This window comes from Oxyura jamaicensis, chromosome 19, assembly GCF_011077185.1.
Source record: "Oxyura jamaicensis isolate SHBP4307 breed ruddy duck chromosome 19, BPBGC_Ojam_1.0, whole genome shotgun sequence".
Lineage (NCBI taxonomy): Eukaryota > Metazoa > Chordata > Aves > Anseriformes > Anatidae > Oxyura > Oxyura jamaicensis.
The window spans coordinates 2,391,774-2,406,339 of record NC_048911.1 but is presented as its reverse complement, the minus strand read 5'-3'; the positions used below and the strand labels follow the sequence as shown (position 1 = coordinate 2,406,339).

Below are 14,566 nucleotides of genomic sequence, written 5' to 3'. Positions count from 1 at the left end.
CTCTTCATTCAGCGTGTTTCACCTTCTCTTGCATTTGTGCTTCTTGGCGGGGAAAAAAAAGTGAAAGACTGGGGGGAGTTTTTGCCTTTGTATATTTAGGACGGTGGAGGGAGTAACTGAAATTGTTGAAAGGCTGATAGTCTTGTGAGGGGCGGCCTTTCAGGAGGGAAAGGCAAACATTGTGCAGGACAAAGGCAGCGTCTGAGCATCTAGCTGAGCAGAGAACAAAGCCTCCGCTCCTGTTACGGCGTGGCTGCGCCAGGCACCATCCCTTAATAAAGTGATATAATGCCTGGAACGGACAAAAACCCAGCGGAGTGCCCGCAGTCCCTCCCGAAGGCAGCGGTACTGCGGCTGCATTGTCTGTGTGGAGCAGGCTATCGGGTGCTGGCAGGCTGGGCCTTTTGCAGCGAGGTGCCTCAGTAATAACCCACGTGCTAGTTTGCAGGCATTCACCGTGATGATAATGGGGTGCATTATTCAGGCTTTTTAGCTTCTTGTAACAATGAAACCTTCCTCCTACCCTTCTTTTTCCTTCAATGCTGGCCCGTGTGTCCAATCCACTTAAATAAGCCAGGAAAGTAACCATTAATGTCAAAGTTCCGTAATTAAATGCTAACTGACTCACCGCTCACTCTTGGAACATTGTACTGTAATTTTTAAAGAATATCCAAGTTGACATTAGACTTTTTAAACAGATTAATTAGTCACATTTCATTTTAAGTGGCGCTGACTTAATAGGTACTGCCAATATACAGTATGTATTTACTTAAAGCCATTACAACATAATATTTACAGGATACTTAACGTGTATTAATTACTGTATAATGAACCTCGTGACTACAATATCACCATTCTTGTGTGGCTGTAAAAGTTTTATCTTGTGAGGGGGGAGGGAAATTAAAATAAATTGCATGCACATTGATTACTTATTTTTAATAGGAAACGTGCAAATTATAAGAAAATGTAAAACAGGGGCCCCAGTAAATCACAAACAGCTAACAAATGCTCTGAGACATGCTATAATGTTTTTATGAGCATGTTTTACAACCCATTCATTACGCTGTCTGTCCTTCTGAAAGCTGGTTATTAGGCTGACTGTGCAAAGTAACATGTGCATATCTGTGCAACTAGCCGTGAAATCACAACTAAGTTGATCACTTTTATTTTCCCTTTTTGTCCTGGAAGAGGTCCTGAAATCCTCGCCCCGGTACGGCGGCTCCACGACACATGGCAGCGCAGTTTGTGCCTTGCAGCAGAGGTGGTGCCAGGGAGCAGCGTGGAGCTGGTGCGGAGGTATGTGCTCCTGCAGACCTCATATGCCGGGCTTGGTCTTTGCTTCCTGGGGACAAAAAACGGTGGCTGGTGCAGACAGAGCTGCACTGTGGCCTCAGGTGTTCCTCAGAGCTCTTGTGCCTGTGTTTTGGTGCAATCCGCCCTCGGAGCTGCTGCAGCACTGAAGGGTTTCTGCGGCTCGGTGCTGCAGAGGGGATGGGAACCTGCGAGGTGGCTCAGCGTGCCAGGTGTCCGCATGGGACCTGCCTGCTGCAAACGGCGATAATATCATTGCTCAAGGCAAGGGGTCACTTGAGTTTGTCAGCTGAGAGGGAATATTTGCTCTGCGCTGCGTGTCAGCCGTCTGGGGGACAGCCGCAGGTTGGGCTGTCTGTCAGGGAGAGGTTAAAGGTGTACTTAAACTTGGATGCTGGAGGAAATAAATGCTCAAGGACCTCTCTGACTGCTCCTTTTTCATTATGTGTCTGATGTGCAAAATAATGGAAGCAGATAACCCTAGAGACCCTGCTGTCGACCCCGCAGACTCTTGTAAAGTGAGCACACAACACGCCGTAATAGGCACAAAGGGAAAAGCACAGGAGTTTGACAGCCAAGTAATGCTGGCGTTCTGTAATTTCCCTTCCACTGCGACATTGCAAACAGCTTCATATTCAAATGGCTGCCTGTCTATGATTGTCCAATTATTCACTGCATTCTTTCTTTGATGGCACAGATGTTCTCAATTTCTTGTAGTAGTTTTTTCATCTAAAAAGTCGTTCCGCCTCAGAAATGCAAAATTCTCCACAGTTCACCAGGTTCTCTGATGGGTTTGCATAATTGGTCCTCAATTTGCCTATATTGTTTTGTAATAGAAAGCCTATGTTTAATTTCATTTTTGTAAACCTGTAGCAAGAGCAGAACATTCTGCCATTTAAGTCATTCTCCTCATTAGGATCCGAGCGGGTTGCGAACATTTAGGCTTGATTATAAGGCACAGATTGTGCTGAAAGGAACACATGCTTTCCTCTCCCATTGTTTTAAACACATTATGAAGCTGATCCAGCAAGATGTTAAACATGCTTGGCTCTCTTTGTACCTTTGTAAGAGGTGCTTAGCTCCTGGCAAGGCTAAGCTGGTAGTTCCTAGGTGTGCTGGCATGCCAGAGACGGCAGCCCAGGTCCATTGCAAGGAGGAATTGTTCAAATCATGGTCGTGGGTGGCTGTATAATTTGATTTCCTGGGAAGGAACATTTTGATCATTTCTCAGTGATGTCTGCGAGGCTTTCAAGAAGTGTCACGCTTCGCCATGTGGCTCGATTTCCTTTTGTGTAATGGATGTCATCATAAACACACCTGTGTGGATAAACTTTATCAGCATTTGTGAAAGAACTTGAACTTCTCGAAAGGGAGAGATTCATTTATATGTTGTTCTAAGATGGTACGGCAAGGTAAAGATGTGTATTACAAATGTCAGAAGTGCTACAGAACAGAGAAAGGTATTTATAAAACTTCCTGGGATCAACAGCAGGAAAACCCTAGCAAAACCTTGCGCTCAGTGCAGCTAATGGGGAGCTCTGGGGGTGAATCTTAGCAAATCAAATCCTGGGAAATAAAAAAGGAAATTGTAAAAGATTAGAGACTTGCCAGGATAATTCAAAAGAGATAAAGGGATGACCCAGGGAATTACAGCTTCACAGCAATCCTACGTAAAAGGATTAGTTTAGGGCCCCAGCAGCCAAGACAAGAGGACCAGCAGCAAAGCTGTGCTGATTGCCCCAGTACCAGGTATTGTGGCACCCTTCACTGTCACAGAGAAATACCCTAGATTTGTTTTGTCCCCCTAGGCATTTAGTGCAGAGCCATAAAAGGTTATTGCAACAGCTACTGATGCCTCCCTTGTGTGCCCAGGAACGCAGAAGCAGTGTGGAAGGCACCAGCCCACGATACTGGTGTGGCCGTGCTGCATGCTGCTCAGCCAGGCTGCCCTAGTTCTGCTAAGATGCTCACTGCAGTGTCCCAGAACAGCTTTAGAGAGGCTCAGCTTCCTTCAGATGCTGAAGAAAATGTAAGTGTGGTGCTCCCCTTGCAGAGCAAAGGTGGGACCTGGCAAAGCCTGAGCAAAACCTATCACTGCTTAATTCGGGCAGAAAAGTAACCGGCCTTACCCTTTAATGGCTAGTTCGGAGCATGCTGTGACACCAGCAGTGGGGACAGGTCCGGCCCAGTCTGGGAAGGGAGCAGTCCCTTCTGGTGGGCAGTGCATGGGTTGTGGAGGGAGACGTCCTGCACCCGCTGCTGCCAGCACGTGTTCCTGAGCCAGGACAGGCCGACTCCTGCCCCCCTGATGGTGCAAGTGAAACCCCAGGACAGCTTACCTGAAGGGAACCTGCTCTCTGGCATAGCGGACATGGAAGAAAGCAGAGGAGGACCTCAGCGACATGAAACACCAACGCCTGGGAGGTCTGTACATTTGTCTCCAGCCTTGTTCCCTGTATCAGATAAACTGGTGCCTCAGAAACACCCCTTGTGCTATCCATCTTAGAAGGCAGTCACAAATAGATTTACCCAGCTACATGCATGTTCTCTGAGAAGATAACAGCTGCCTCCCTCAACAATACATCAAATGGCTGTGTTCTGAGATGGGAAGGCGCAGGCACTACCCAAATCTCTACATCAAAGCCCAGCAGATTTCCCCCTCGGCACTGGGATTTCCAGTCAAAGTTGCAACGAACTGACAGTTGCTTTGTGTTAGATCTCAGGTGCACTGCCCAGACACAGAGCCAAAAAGCAGGCAAGCTGTCTTGTGGGTCAGGAGGATGAGTTGGTTCACTGACAGCACGCGCTTCCTCTTACACTATTATCGATATCAAAGCCCCATACTTCTTTTGTGTTAGTTTAAAAATGAAGGGCAATGCTGCTGCTTTGTTTCACTTTCTTCTACCTTTAAATAAAAAATTTCTCTTCCAAACCTATCTGCTCTTTGGAGAAGAAATTGGATATTTTCCAGTCCCTAGCGCAACAGATAGGTTTGTAGACCAGCTCATAGAAATTCCAGCTTTGTCATTGCAAAATGCTGGTTTGGGATCGTTTTTTCCCCAGCACAGCCCCCTTCCGAGCTTGTTGGAAAGAGCAGGGAAGGAGACCAGAATGTGAGTCCTTACTTCAGGGCTGAGAGGCAGTCTCGCAAGGCAAAAAGGAGTCCCTGGCCCACAAATCCATGGAGAAGTCAGTGTTAGTGGTAGAAGGCAGGTCCCCAGAAGGCACCATCCCTAGAGAGCAGGTGCGATATTTTGACTATCACAACAGCTTCTTTCTCCTCACTGAAAGCTTATCACCTCACAACGGGAAGTGTGGAGTGTGAGCCTCATATCTCTGAGCAGCTTGGCCAGGGTGAGCTTGGCAGAGCAGGGCTGTGGCTCTGTGGCATCGTCCCCTTCCCTCCATGGCATCATTCCCTTCCCGTGGCCAGGGCCCTGCTCCACCTCGCCTCTCCCACCGCAGGACCCAGCCCTGGGGCAGCAGCCCCTGCTCGGAGCCCAGGCCCTGCTCTGCCGATGTTTCTGCTGGGACAAGGGACGGCCGGAGCAGGGCTGGAGGGAGCCTCTTGCCCCATGACCTGTCTGCTCGTAGCTGGCAGAGCTCAGCAGCCCCTGCCTCGCTCAGCCAGCAGGGGCTTGTTAGCGAAATGTGACAGCTTAAGATTTCCTTGCAAGCTGTGATGCCAGTATCAAGGCAGGTTGGAGACTGGTTTACAGTTACAGTTGTTCCCACTCAGTGTTCATGTCCCCAAGGGTAGAAGGATGACAGCAATTTTCCATCTGATGACGATCTTCAGCACCAGTCTCCAAAATGCCAACTGTAATTAAAAATTGTATTTATTTTCAAGGGTAATATTCCTTATTCTCTTGTTGACAATTGCTGCTTCGAGCTCCTAGGCTTAACTAAATGGGAGCAGTTTGTCTTTAAACGGCGAGTTTCTTCTTTCCCAAGTCACTGATCTGTGGCTACACTTAGGCATGGCACAGTTTTTAATTTCATGATCCTTTTTTTTTTTTTTTTTAATCCAGTGTTTTTCTATCTAGGCCCTTTCGATAACCAGCATTTACTAAAAATTCTGAGAGCTCAGGGGGAAAAAAAAATCCATTCACTCTATTATTCTTGTAGCAGACGCAGTCCAAAAGCCCCTTTCTGTGGCAGTGTCAATAATTGTTTAATCCATGTAAAACAAGCTGCTCGCCACGCTCACTCCGTTGAGAAAACAGCAGCCTGTGTTCTCTGGCCATTAAAGACAACACAAAAACCTCCCGGGTGTGCGGTCGCAGCTCCGTGACACTGCGGTGGCACCGCGCGAACGGGACGGAGCCGCGTGTGCCGCACCACGGACTGCAGCGTGCGTGGCTGTCGGGTCTGGTACAGCCCCTGGGGCTTGATTATAGCCAGTAACCAGCAGGAACAAAACAAGATGAACGCGTTGTGTTGAATACTCTGGAGTGCTCATTTAGGCGGCTGGGCAGGAATGCCGGCAGTAGGCTCTGCGGGCAGCGTGTTGGCAGACCCCGCTGCTGCTGTTAAGGGGAGCGGTGTTTAGGTGATGGATGGGTGCATGCCAGCTGCCTGGCTTGGATCAGATGTCACGTCTGCAGCGGGCTCAAGGTAAACAAGCACTAAGGCTTCAAGAGACTTTTCCATGTGAGGCAGATAACGCAGTCTGGGTTTCCAGCATCGTGGGAAGTAGGAGGGTGTTAGAGGCACCCTGGGCAAAAGCGGCTCAGGTATATGCACTGTACTTCAGCCCAACTGGAATCACAGAATCATTCAGGTAGGAAAAGACCTCTCAGATCATCCAGTCCAAGCTTTGACCTCGTCCACCACTAAGCCATGCTGCTATACCTACACGTTTCTTGAGGATCTCCAGGGACGGTGGCTCAGCCGCATCCCTGTGCAGCCTGTTCCAATGCTGCACAACCCTTTTGGTAGAGAAATTTATCCTAATATCCAACCTAAACCTCCCCTGGCACAACTTGAGGCCATTTCCCCTCATCTTAAAACTTGGCTGCTGCTCCTGCAGCCTGTGTGGGGTGGTACGTGAGCACTTGGATGTGCGAGTGTCGCCGCAGGAAGCTGGGGCCTTGCCTGGTTTGTGTCCTCCCTTCCAGAGCTGTCTGGATTTTTGTAGACTTTCTGGCAGAAAATTTTCCTTGCCAAATCACTGGAGTTTGTGTAGTTGGTATCAGCATGATTAGTTGGTAGTATTAAACGAGTCCACAAGCAAAACTGTGGTCTTGACCTGGGCTGTGGTGCAGCTCAGTGGATGTGGAGCTTGTGGAACTCACCGAGCAGCCTTCAGCCATGGTCTACGTATAGCATCAACTCCCTGACCTCCGGGGTGACTTGGGTCAGAACCCCAAGAAGCCCTCTGCAACAGCTTAGGGTGAGGGTTCAGGGTGGCTGGAGGGAGCACTGCAGCTCCTGCAGCTCCTCCCCATGTGCGGGGCTTTGCAGACCCGGGCCTTGGGCTTGCAGGACCCCATGGGCCAACAGATCAAATCTCCTGTGTGCTACCTCTGCCTTTCCCTCCGCCTGGTGAAGCAGCCCCAGTCCGCACGGAAAGCTGCTCCTTGTTTTGGGGTAATCCTGGCACACCCCTCCCCGCAGCAGTGGGATGGGCACGCTCGCCTTGGAGCTTGGTTTTGTTTCAGCACTTGCCAGTCTCAGTCCCTCTGCTTTGGTTAACTGAGCAAACACCAGATGCGGGGAGACTTGGCCCATCTGGTTTAGGATTTTTTTACAAACCCTAAGCCTCGCTGCCCGGCCTGATGTGGTTTGAGGTGGAAGACCGGCCAAATGCATGTATGGCCGTGTGGCTGCCAGCTGAGATGAAGGAACGGAGCAGCTGGGCTTCGCTTTGGCCTTCTTGAAGCCATGCTTGAGCAGATCAGGGCCTGTGAAGGGATAAAGCAGCACATAGCAGGCACGGTGGAATTACAAACCCACGCTCTTACACCAGAAAGCCTGGACTCTTGTGATTTGGGTGGCGCGTGACCAGGCCCAGTGCTCCCCACCCTGGAGCTGGCTGTTGAAATCCCTCAGAGGCACAAAGCGACCATCGCATCTGCACCACCGAGGGACAGTGTTCTACACAGGCTTTGTGGGGGTGTGATGATGATGTGTGCCCTGTTTCTGGTTCCGTCGCTGAGTCCCTGTGTTATCTTGGCCAAATCACTTCACCCCGAGCCTGTTTTCCATTTGTAGCTGGGATTAGCAGTATTTTCCTCTCCCATTCTGACTGTGGGCTCAGAATAAGAAATTACTCCTGTTTTGCATATAAACTGCATGCATTTTGCATGCAGTCAGGCCTCGTCTTACACGAGATGTCTGATGTCTCAGATTATAAAGGATAAATACCAATAACCGTAAGGATGTATTTTCTTGAAGTCTCTGTGCATACTGATGTGAGGAACAGGGCTGCTCAACGCTTTCCAAAATTTCATTACAGTGGTTTCCAGTGGCTTCCAAACCTTTTCTTCTCTGTCTTACTGCACATTATGCACAATGTGGGGCACCAAGCATGAAAAATATGCAGCCTAAACTGAATTACCTTATTTCTTCTGATTTCATGTAGTCAGGAGATGCCACACTTCCAATGCAGGAGTAAATTAGAGCCTGCTTTCCTTTGTAAGTGTATCATGAGCTTTATTGTTTAATATTAAAGCTGCGTTGTGAAAAGTGGCCCATAAATGGCTAATAAAAGCAGAGTTTACAGCTTGTAAAGTGCATCAGGATTTTACCCTGGTTTGCCTAGGGAGATTTATGTTTGTGCTCACTGTCTGGGGTTTAAGAACTGACAGTGTTTTTTCTTTTTGGACCCATTAAAAATAATGGTGTGGACAAACATCGCTCCTGATTAACTGTCGTATCACGGCCAGGTGTTGCCAGGAGGAAGAAGAGCTCTCCAGCGCTGCTCCTTTGCTAGCATCGGTCTGAGGATGCAGCACGGCCACAGAAGCACTGCACAGGGCTCGCCACTGGTTGTGGCACTGCAGGGAGCACTCTGTTGTTTGTTTGTTTTTTGTTTTTTTTTTTTAGCAAAAAAAAAACAACAGCCACATGGAGATATTCAGTGACTGGAAGCAGAAACTAATCAAACTCTTGTAACCACCAAAACCCTTCAGTTTAAAATTCTCATGTGTTTTTGCACTGTGACTTTGGGCTTTGGTGAGAGTTTTAACTCCTCTAGGCATTCAGAGCTTTTAATTTGTGCAAGTCCAGTTCTTGGGCTCTGATAATGGCCTGTAGGATGCTAATTGTAAGTGAAGTAACACGGAAGGAATTGCCCTTGCAGATACTTTTGTGAGATTTTTCGAGTTAAATAACGGGACTTGTTGTTATACCCCTGATTGCTACCAAGCCCATTATATGCAGCAGCGTGTAAAGCCGTCATTTAGTGATTTACTTGGAACTAATGTCTGCTCTTTAATTACAAAATCTGCTTTAAGGTTTCTGTTTCCTTCTTTCCCTCTCTGATACACATGTAAAGCCATGCAGGCACCAGCAAGCAGCCTGAGCACATACGCCGCTAGCTCATAAGAGGTGACCCCATCCACTGTCTTTGCCCTCATAACAGTTCATTACATTGTCCAGCATTTTTGAGCCAGAGTAAGTGAGATTTATGGGTTGCCTGGGGATAATCATTTCAAGAAAAAAGATCAATGATATGCAAGCCAGTGGAGAAAGCAGCAAGTTGCAATAGCTGCCTTGTTAGAAGGCATCAAACATCTTCATAAACTATTTAAAGGTAGAAATGTTCATTAACCTTTGCTGTAGCCAATTACATTCACAACGGTGGATGCCATTTAACGTGACTCAGGGTGACACCCAGTTCGGGTGTGCAGCAGTGCAGAAGTGAAGGCGCTTTCGAGTCATTTGTACACCGGGTCTGTCCCAGAGGAGGCGCTGAACAAACAAGGCTCACTGCTCCCCGTAAATGGGTGCCCTGGCTTGCAGCTGTATGGCCTCACAGCCACCTCGAATGAACAGCCACAGATTTCTTATCCACCTCCCTTAGCTAATTATGACTATTTTTAATATGGTGTGAAAGCCATTCATTTTTCCTATGGGAGAAACCATGACCCAGATTCTCCACGCAGAGGTGGGAGAGGAGCAGCCGGCTCAGGCTTGGCTTCTTTCCTTGAAGCCAGCTCAAGGAGCTGATGTCCCCGTCCCCGTCCCTGTCTGAGATGTTGGCGGCTCTGCAGTGTGTCCCTCTCTGCTTTAAGCAGTCGTGGCACTTGCTGCTGCGTTGTGAGCGGGGTCTGCTGCTGACAATTGCAATCCCGCCTCTTTCCCTCCTGGCCTCTCTGATGCAGAATCAATGACATTTTTCCTAAGCTGCCTACATTTGGTGTTTTACTGCCGACTGCATGTGGCCCTCTCATTTTAATTACTTCTGCTGTGTCTAGCGCTATATGCTCTAAAATGTTTCAGAGACTGCTTGCAATTAAAATAAAAAATAAGTAATACATTACAGGTTACAACCCAGTCAATCTCCGTGCATTGTAATTCACAGCAGCTTTATATGCCGAGCTTTCCAAGTGGCTTGTAGCCCACGTCATAATAATGAAACCCTGAGACACCGAGGAAAAGCGAGGGAGGGATATTGTCTTCCTAGGTTCCTGAAAGGCATCATTTCCTGATGGCTGCTTTATTTTTCCAGTTCCTTTGCTCTTGAAAGAAAATGTCAACATACTTAACTTTTCATCTCCTGGTTTCCAGGGGACGGAATGCAATCAGTGCTTGCTGGGGACGGGCTGTGGTTGCACCGAGCGATCTCAGCTGTGCGTTACGGATGCTTGGGGCACTTTATCACACTGAGGCATTAGGAAGTTTTCTAACCGCTCTAATGGGCTTTGGACCAGGTCAGGAGGGACTAATCAGATACACGTTAGAGTATTCTGGCTTCACGTCAACAAAACACTTAAACATGTGCTTAATTTTAAGCACCGCAATAGTTCTACCCACGAAGAACGCAGACAAAATGTCGTCCAGTCATCCTGCTGAGTAATCCTAACAATTATTTCTCGTTGTTGTTTTTTTTCTCAGTCCTTCTTTCTCCCCACAAACTCTTTTAGGCAGCCTCAAAAAGAGAACATAGAAAAGCTGAAATGAAACGGCTCATGCAGGGAAGCACAAGCAACACGGGAAATTTTTGTTTAGAAATCCAAGCAGCAGGTTTCCATTATTGTAAATACAGGCTGAATTCACTTGTGACAATACACAGCATTTAATTTACATGGAAAGTGACAAATTAAAATCCAAAATTCCCCGTTTTGTTCTCTGAATGGAATACAACGTGACAAACTGAAAAATGCCTCGGCTCTGCCCCAGTGGCACTGCAGGTCTGGCTGTGCTGTAGCCTTCCTGTGGTGTGGCGGAGCCACATCTGTATCTTAGATCGTTCTTGTAGCCTTTCTTGGTGTCTTTCCTGGTTCTATTATCTCCTTTTTTGAAATGGGAAGGCCATAGCGGCACATGGTATTGAAGACAGGCATGAGTGGTGGTATCTGCACTTTGTGATAGCTGAAGGAGAGGTAAGCTTGTTCAGCAAAGAAACTTGTATATACTCTGGGTCTGCTGTGCTGTGTGGTGGAAACAACCACTTGGCACTACACCAGCATGGACATTTCACACTGACTGTAGAAGTTTCCCTGGTCCAGTGACTGTCAGCTCCGTGGTCGTGGTTCATTACCACCGCTACTACTCACCAGCTGATTACTGCAGCCTCGGGAATCCTCTCATGCTGCAGGTGAAAAATAGCCAAAACATGGATAATGCTCATAGCTGCCCTACCCTCAAATCATCTTGCGTTTATGTTTTACAGTCTGCAGCGTGGCGGCACACGAGAATGCCCCATCACAGCTGTTGCAGTTTGCTTTTGACTATGGCAAGTTCAGGGCACGGAAAGGTGCCACTGTTCATTTGTGGTAGCAGCAAACAGCATCAGCCCAGCTGACACTTGCATCCGTGAGCTCTTTCCTCTGTAGGAATTCACAAAACAATTGCTTAATCTTCTGTGACACACTTTTGGTGTTTAAACAAAAACCTACTGGCTTGTTCCCATTCCCAGACACTGTGATGTAGCGACCTGGAGAATTAAACTCTTGGTGAACCTTTGTTTTAAGCGATTGCAGTAGAACGTAACAAAGAGCAGTTTTAACTAGGCTAAACAAAACTTAAGTTTTCTGAATGAAGCTGATGTCTTTTTTAAAGAGACATCAATAGCAGTTGCCTGCTGCCCTCCAAGGCAAGCCCAGATGAACTGCTCACAATGCAGAAAACCCAAGTGCTCTCTGCTCAACTAAAATATCTCTTCTGGGGGCTGAGCTCCTGTCCTCACCCTTGGCTCACTGCAGTCAGTAGATCTTCCCATGGCATGGGATGGGGCGTCCTGAACATCTCCCCTGGAGCAGGAGGAACTGAGAAACCTCAGTGCTGCAGTCATGGGACTGTCACAGGCCAGATGGGCCCTAGAAGAGAAAGGGGACAACCCGTAGAGCACAGATGAAGCTGCACATCTCAATATACCTGGTTTCTCCGTATTCGTCAAACCAGACTTTCCCCAAACGCTCAGGAGAAATCACGCGACATGCTAAGGAGCCATGCGGAGTTATGTTCCAGGCTGAGGACCTCCAGACTCCCCTGTGAACTAAGGCTGACACACTTTGCTCTCTGCCCAAACCTGTGCATAGAGTTTATGATTTCTCAGGGCAGCAGTGACAGCAACAGGCAGCGTGGTGTCAAGTGTGTCTCAGGAGTGCAAACCCTCATCTCATGCTGAGGGCTTTGGCGCAGGAGGAGGTGAACAGGAGCCGCACCCCTCTGATGACCTTAACGTTTAAGTGTGCTCACATTCACAGGCCTCAGGCTTCTGCTGAGCGACCCAAATGCTCCTCCCGAGGCCGTACGTCGAGCCTTGCTCCCACCACAGCCATCTGGAACAGCAAATGCGGTTTGGGGTTGCTGTGTTCTGCTTCGTTCCTGCCGATACCAAATGGCAGCACTCGGCACAGGGGGTGCTGCAGGGATGCTGAAGGAAGGATTCTGGAGGCAGCACGCTCACATAAAGATGGTGAATGCATTTTGAAGAAAAAGAAAAAAAAAAGAAAAAAAAAAAGAAAAAAAAAAGTCTAGTGCACAGTGCCTAGCCTGGAAATGATCTTCCAAAGCAGGCTAGGTGGGAAGGGAGGAGTGGCAGTGCTGTAAGCGAGGGCATTTGAGCTCCCGTTCTGCATGCAGGAGAAGTATTGATCCAGCAACAGAGAGTGATGCAGAGGTTGCTTCCCAGCGTAAAGGACCGTGACAGTGCAGGCCAGGGATGGCGTTTCAGAAGGAGCACCACGCTGCTGGCAGCCCCAGGGGAGATGGCTGCGGCCACCGAGGACATGGGGCTGCACAGCGTGGGGCAGGCTCAGGGGCTGCGAGCAGCACAAGCTCTGCCTTCACCCTCTGCGCTGCAGCTCCTGCTGGAGGCAGCAGTAAAACGCCATTGATCGCAGGTGGGAGAGAATCAGGCAAAATGCCAAGGCCCTTGGGAAACCCTGCCAGTTCTCCCAGGACTCCTCCAGCATTGCTTTGTCAGAGGTTTCTGCATCTCATTCCTCTCCTTGCAGTCCTGGTGGGGCAGGTCTTCCAACAAACTCCGCAGTCAGGGCCGCAGCTTTTTAGAAGGAGCCTGTGGGCTGTTGGCATCTCTCGAGCCTTTTTCTCCCCGTGACCTCCCTCTGGCCTCCCCTCAGCCCTCCATCCCCGTCCTCCCCAGGGCTCACCCGCTCTGACAATAACACAAGAAGCTGTGAGCTGGCAAATCACGGCAGGGAGATCGACATCACACACACGGATCTGCATCATCCAAATCCCAAAGCAGCCACTACCCAAAAAGGGAAGATCCTGAAGCCCCCTGGCCCTGGGATGGGAAACCTGTCTCTTCCAGCGGCTCTCTGCAGGCTGGGGGCTTGCACGGACTCAGTGCCGTGCACCCAGATCTCCCCACGCCCTGACTGATGCCCATCTGCCTACTCAGTGCTGAGGCACCCTGAAAGAAGGATGTTTCAATGGCGATATCCATTTATAAACTTAGGATGAGGAACGAGCCCTTACAGCAGAGCTGGAGGGAGCTTCCTGGCAGGAGGAGAGGCAGAAGCCAAGCCCGCAGCAAGCTGCCCTGCGAGGCTGGGCTGGGCCTGTTATCCTGCTGGACAATTGTTGCTAAAATCTGAGCTGGTGATTCAGATCAGCATCCCATGGGCTTATCTCTGCTTAGGGATTTCCTCTGGATGGAAAAGGACCTGGGTTTTATCTGCGTCACACAGAATTGCCTGCCTTGTACAGCAAGGATGTGTCTGTTCAAGAAGGAGTTTGGTGTCCTGGAAGGGAGAGGTTAAGTGAGGAAGGTGCAGGGGTGAAAAAGAGCAAGTGGTGCCTCACAGCACTGCTGGCCAACCGGTGTAACAGCTGCCTTTCCAGGTTTCATTCAAGTAGGAGTTATTGCCCAGCTCATGCTTCGTTTTCTCAGCAAGTTGGAGGGCCTGGATTCAGCCCTCCTGCATCAAGGGGTTACCGGAGAGCTCGAGGGGAAATGGCCCTATGTGAAAGCAGTTCCCAGGCTGCAGCATCCTGCTGGGCTCTGCAGGGTCCTGATGGGTTACCCTCGGTTCATGCAATAGCAGCAGCACCACACAGCTCTGGCTTTGCTGAGAGGCTGTAGATTTCATTTCTGCTGCTAAGCAGTGCTGTTTGCAAACCTGTGGAGGGTACGGAGCAGATTTCTAGGACATGGGCTTGTATTTATTCATCCTTTTCATCTGACGCTCGTGACCTTAGGGTATAATGTATTCTTGCACACCTTTGTGCAGTGCCCTTTGCTAGACAAGTGAGGCGAGAGGATGAGCCAAAGGTTGTGGTACTGATCGGGATTTGGGAGACGTGGGTTTAATTCCCTGTCCTTACACAGACTTCTTGTGACAAAACCTTGCATAATAAAACCCTTCAGGAAGTGAGGCTCAGTGAGAATGACACAGAAACTGCCAAAAAAAGCATTTGCAAAAGGTACAAAACATCCTAAGGCAGCTGGTTGTTAAACTTCAAGTGCTGTGGCTTGCCCAGAGGTCTGCAGAGCTTGTGTGTGTGTGCGTGTTGCCTTCTGGTCTGATCGGCTGCAAACAGTCTGAGTAATGAAGCCGGACATTTTTGTCCGCGTGGATCAAATAGCAACGGTTGTGACTGCAAATTAATAAAA

The 14,566-nt window shown here is 48.9% G+C and overlaps 1 long non-coding RNA gene across 1 annotated transcript in view; it reads left to right on the top strand.

The window, feature by feature from the left end:
* Positions 1-14,566, top strand: part of LOC118176341 — a 258,610-nt gene that overhangs the window by 153,052 nt on the left and 90,992 nt on the right. Inside the window, exon 12 of the long non-coding RNA XR_004755348.1 lies at positions 1,191-1,296. This is a non-coding gene — a long non-coding RNA (uncharacterized LOC118176341). The remainder of the gene's footprint in view (positions 1-1,190; positions 1,297-14,566) is intronic.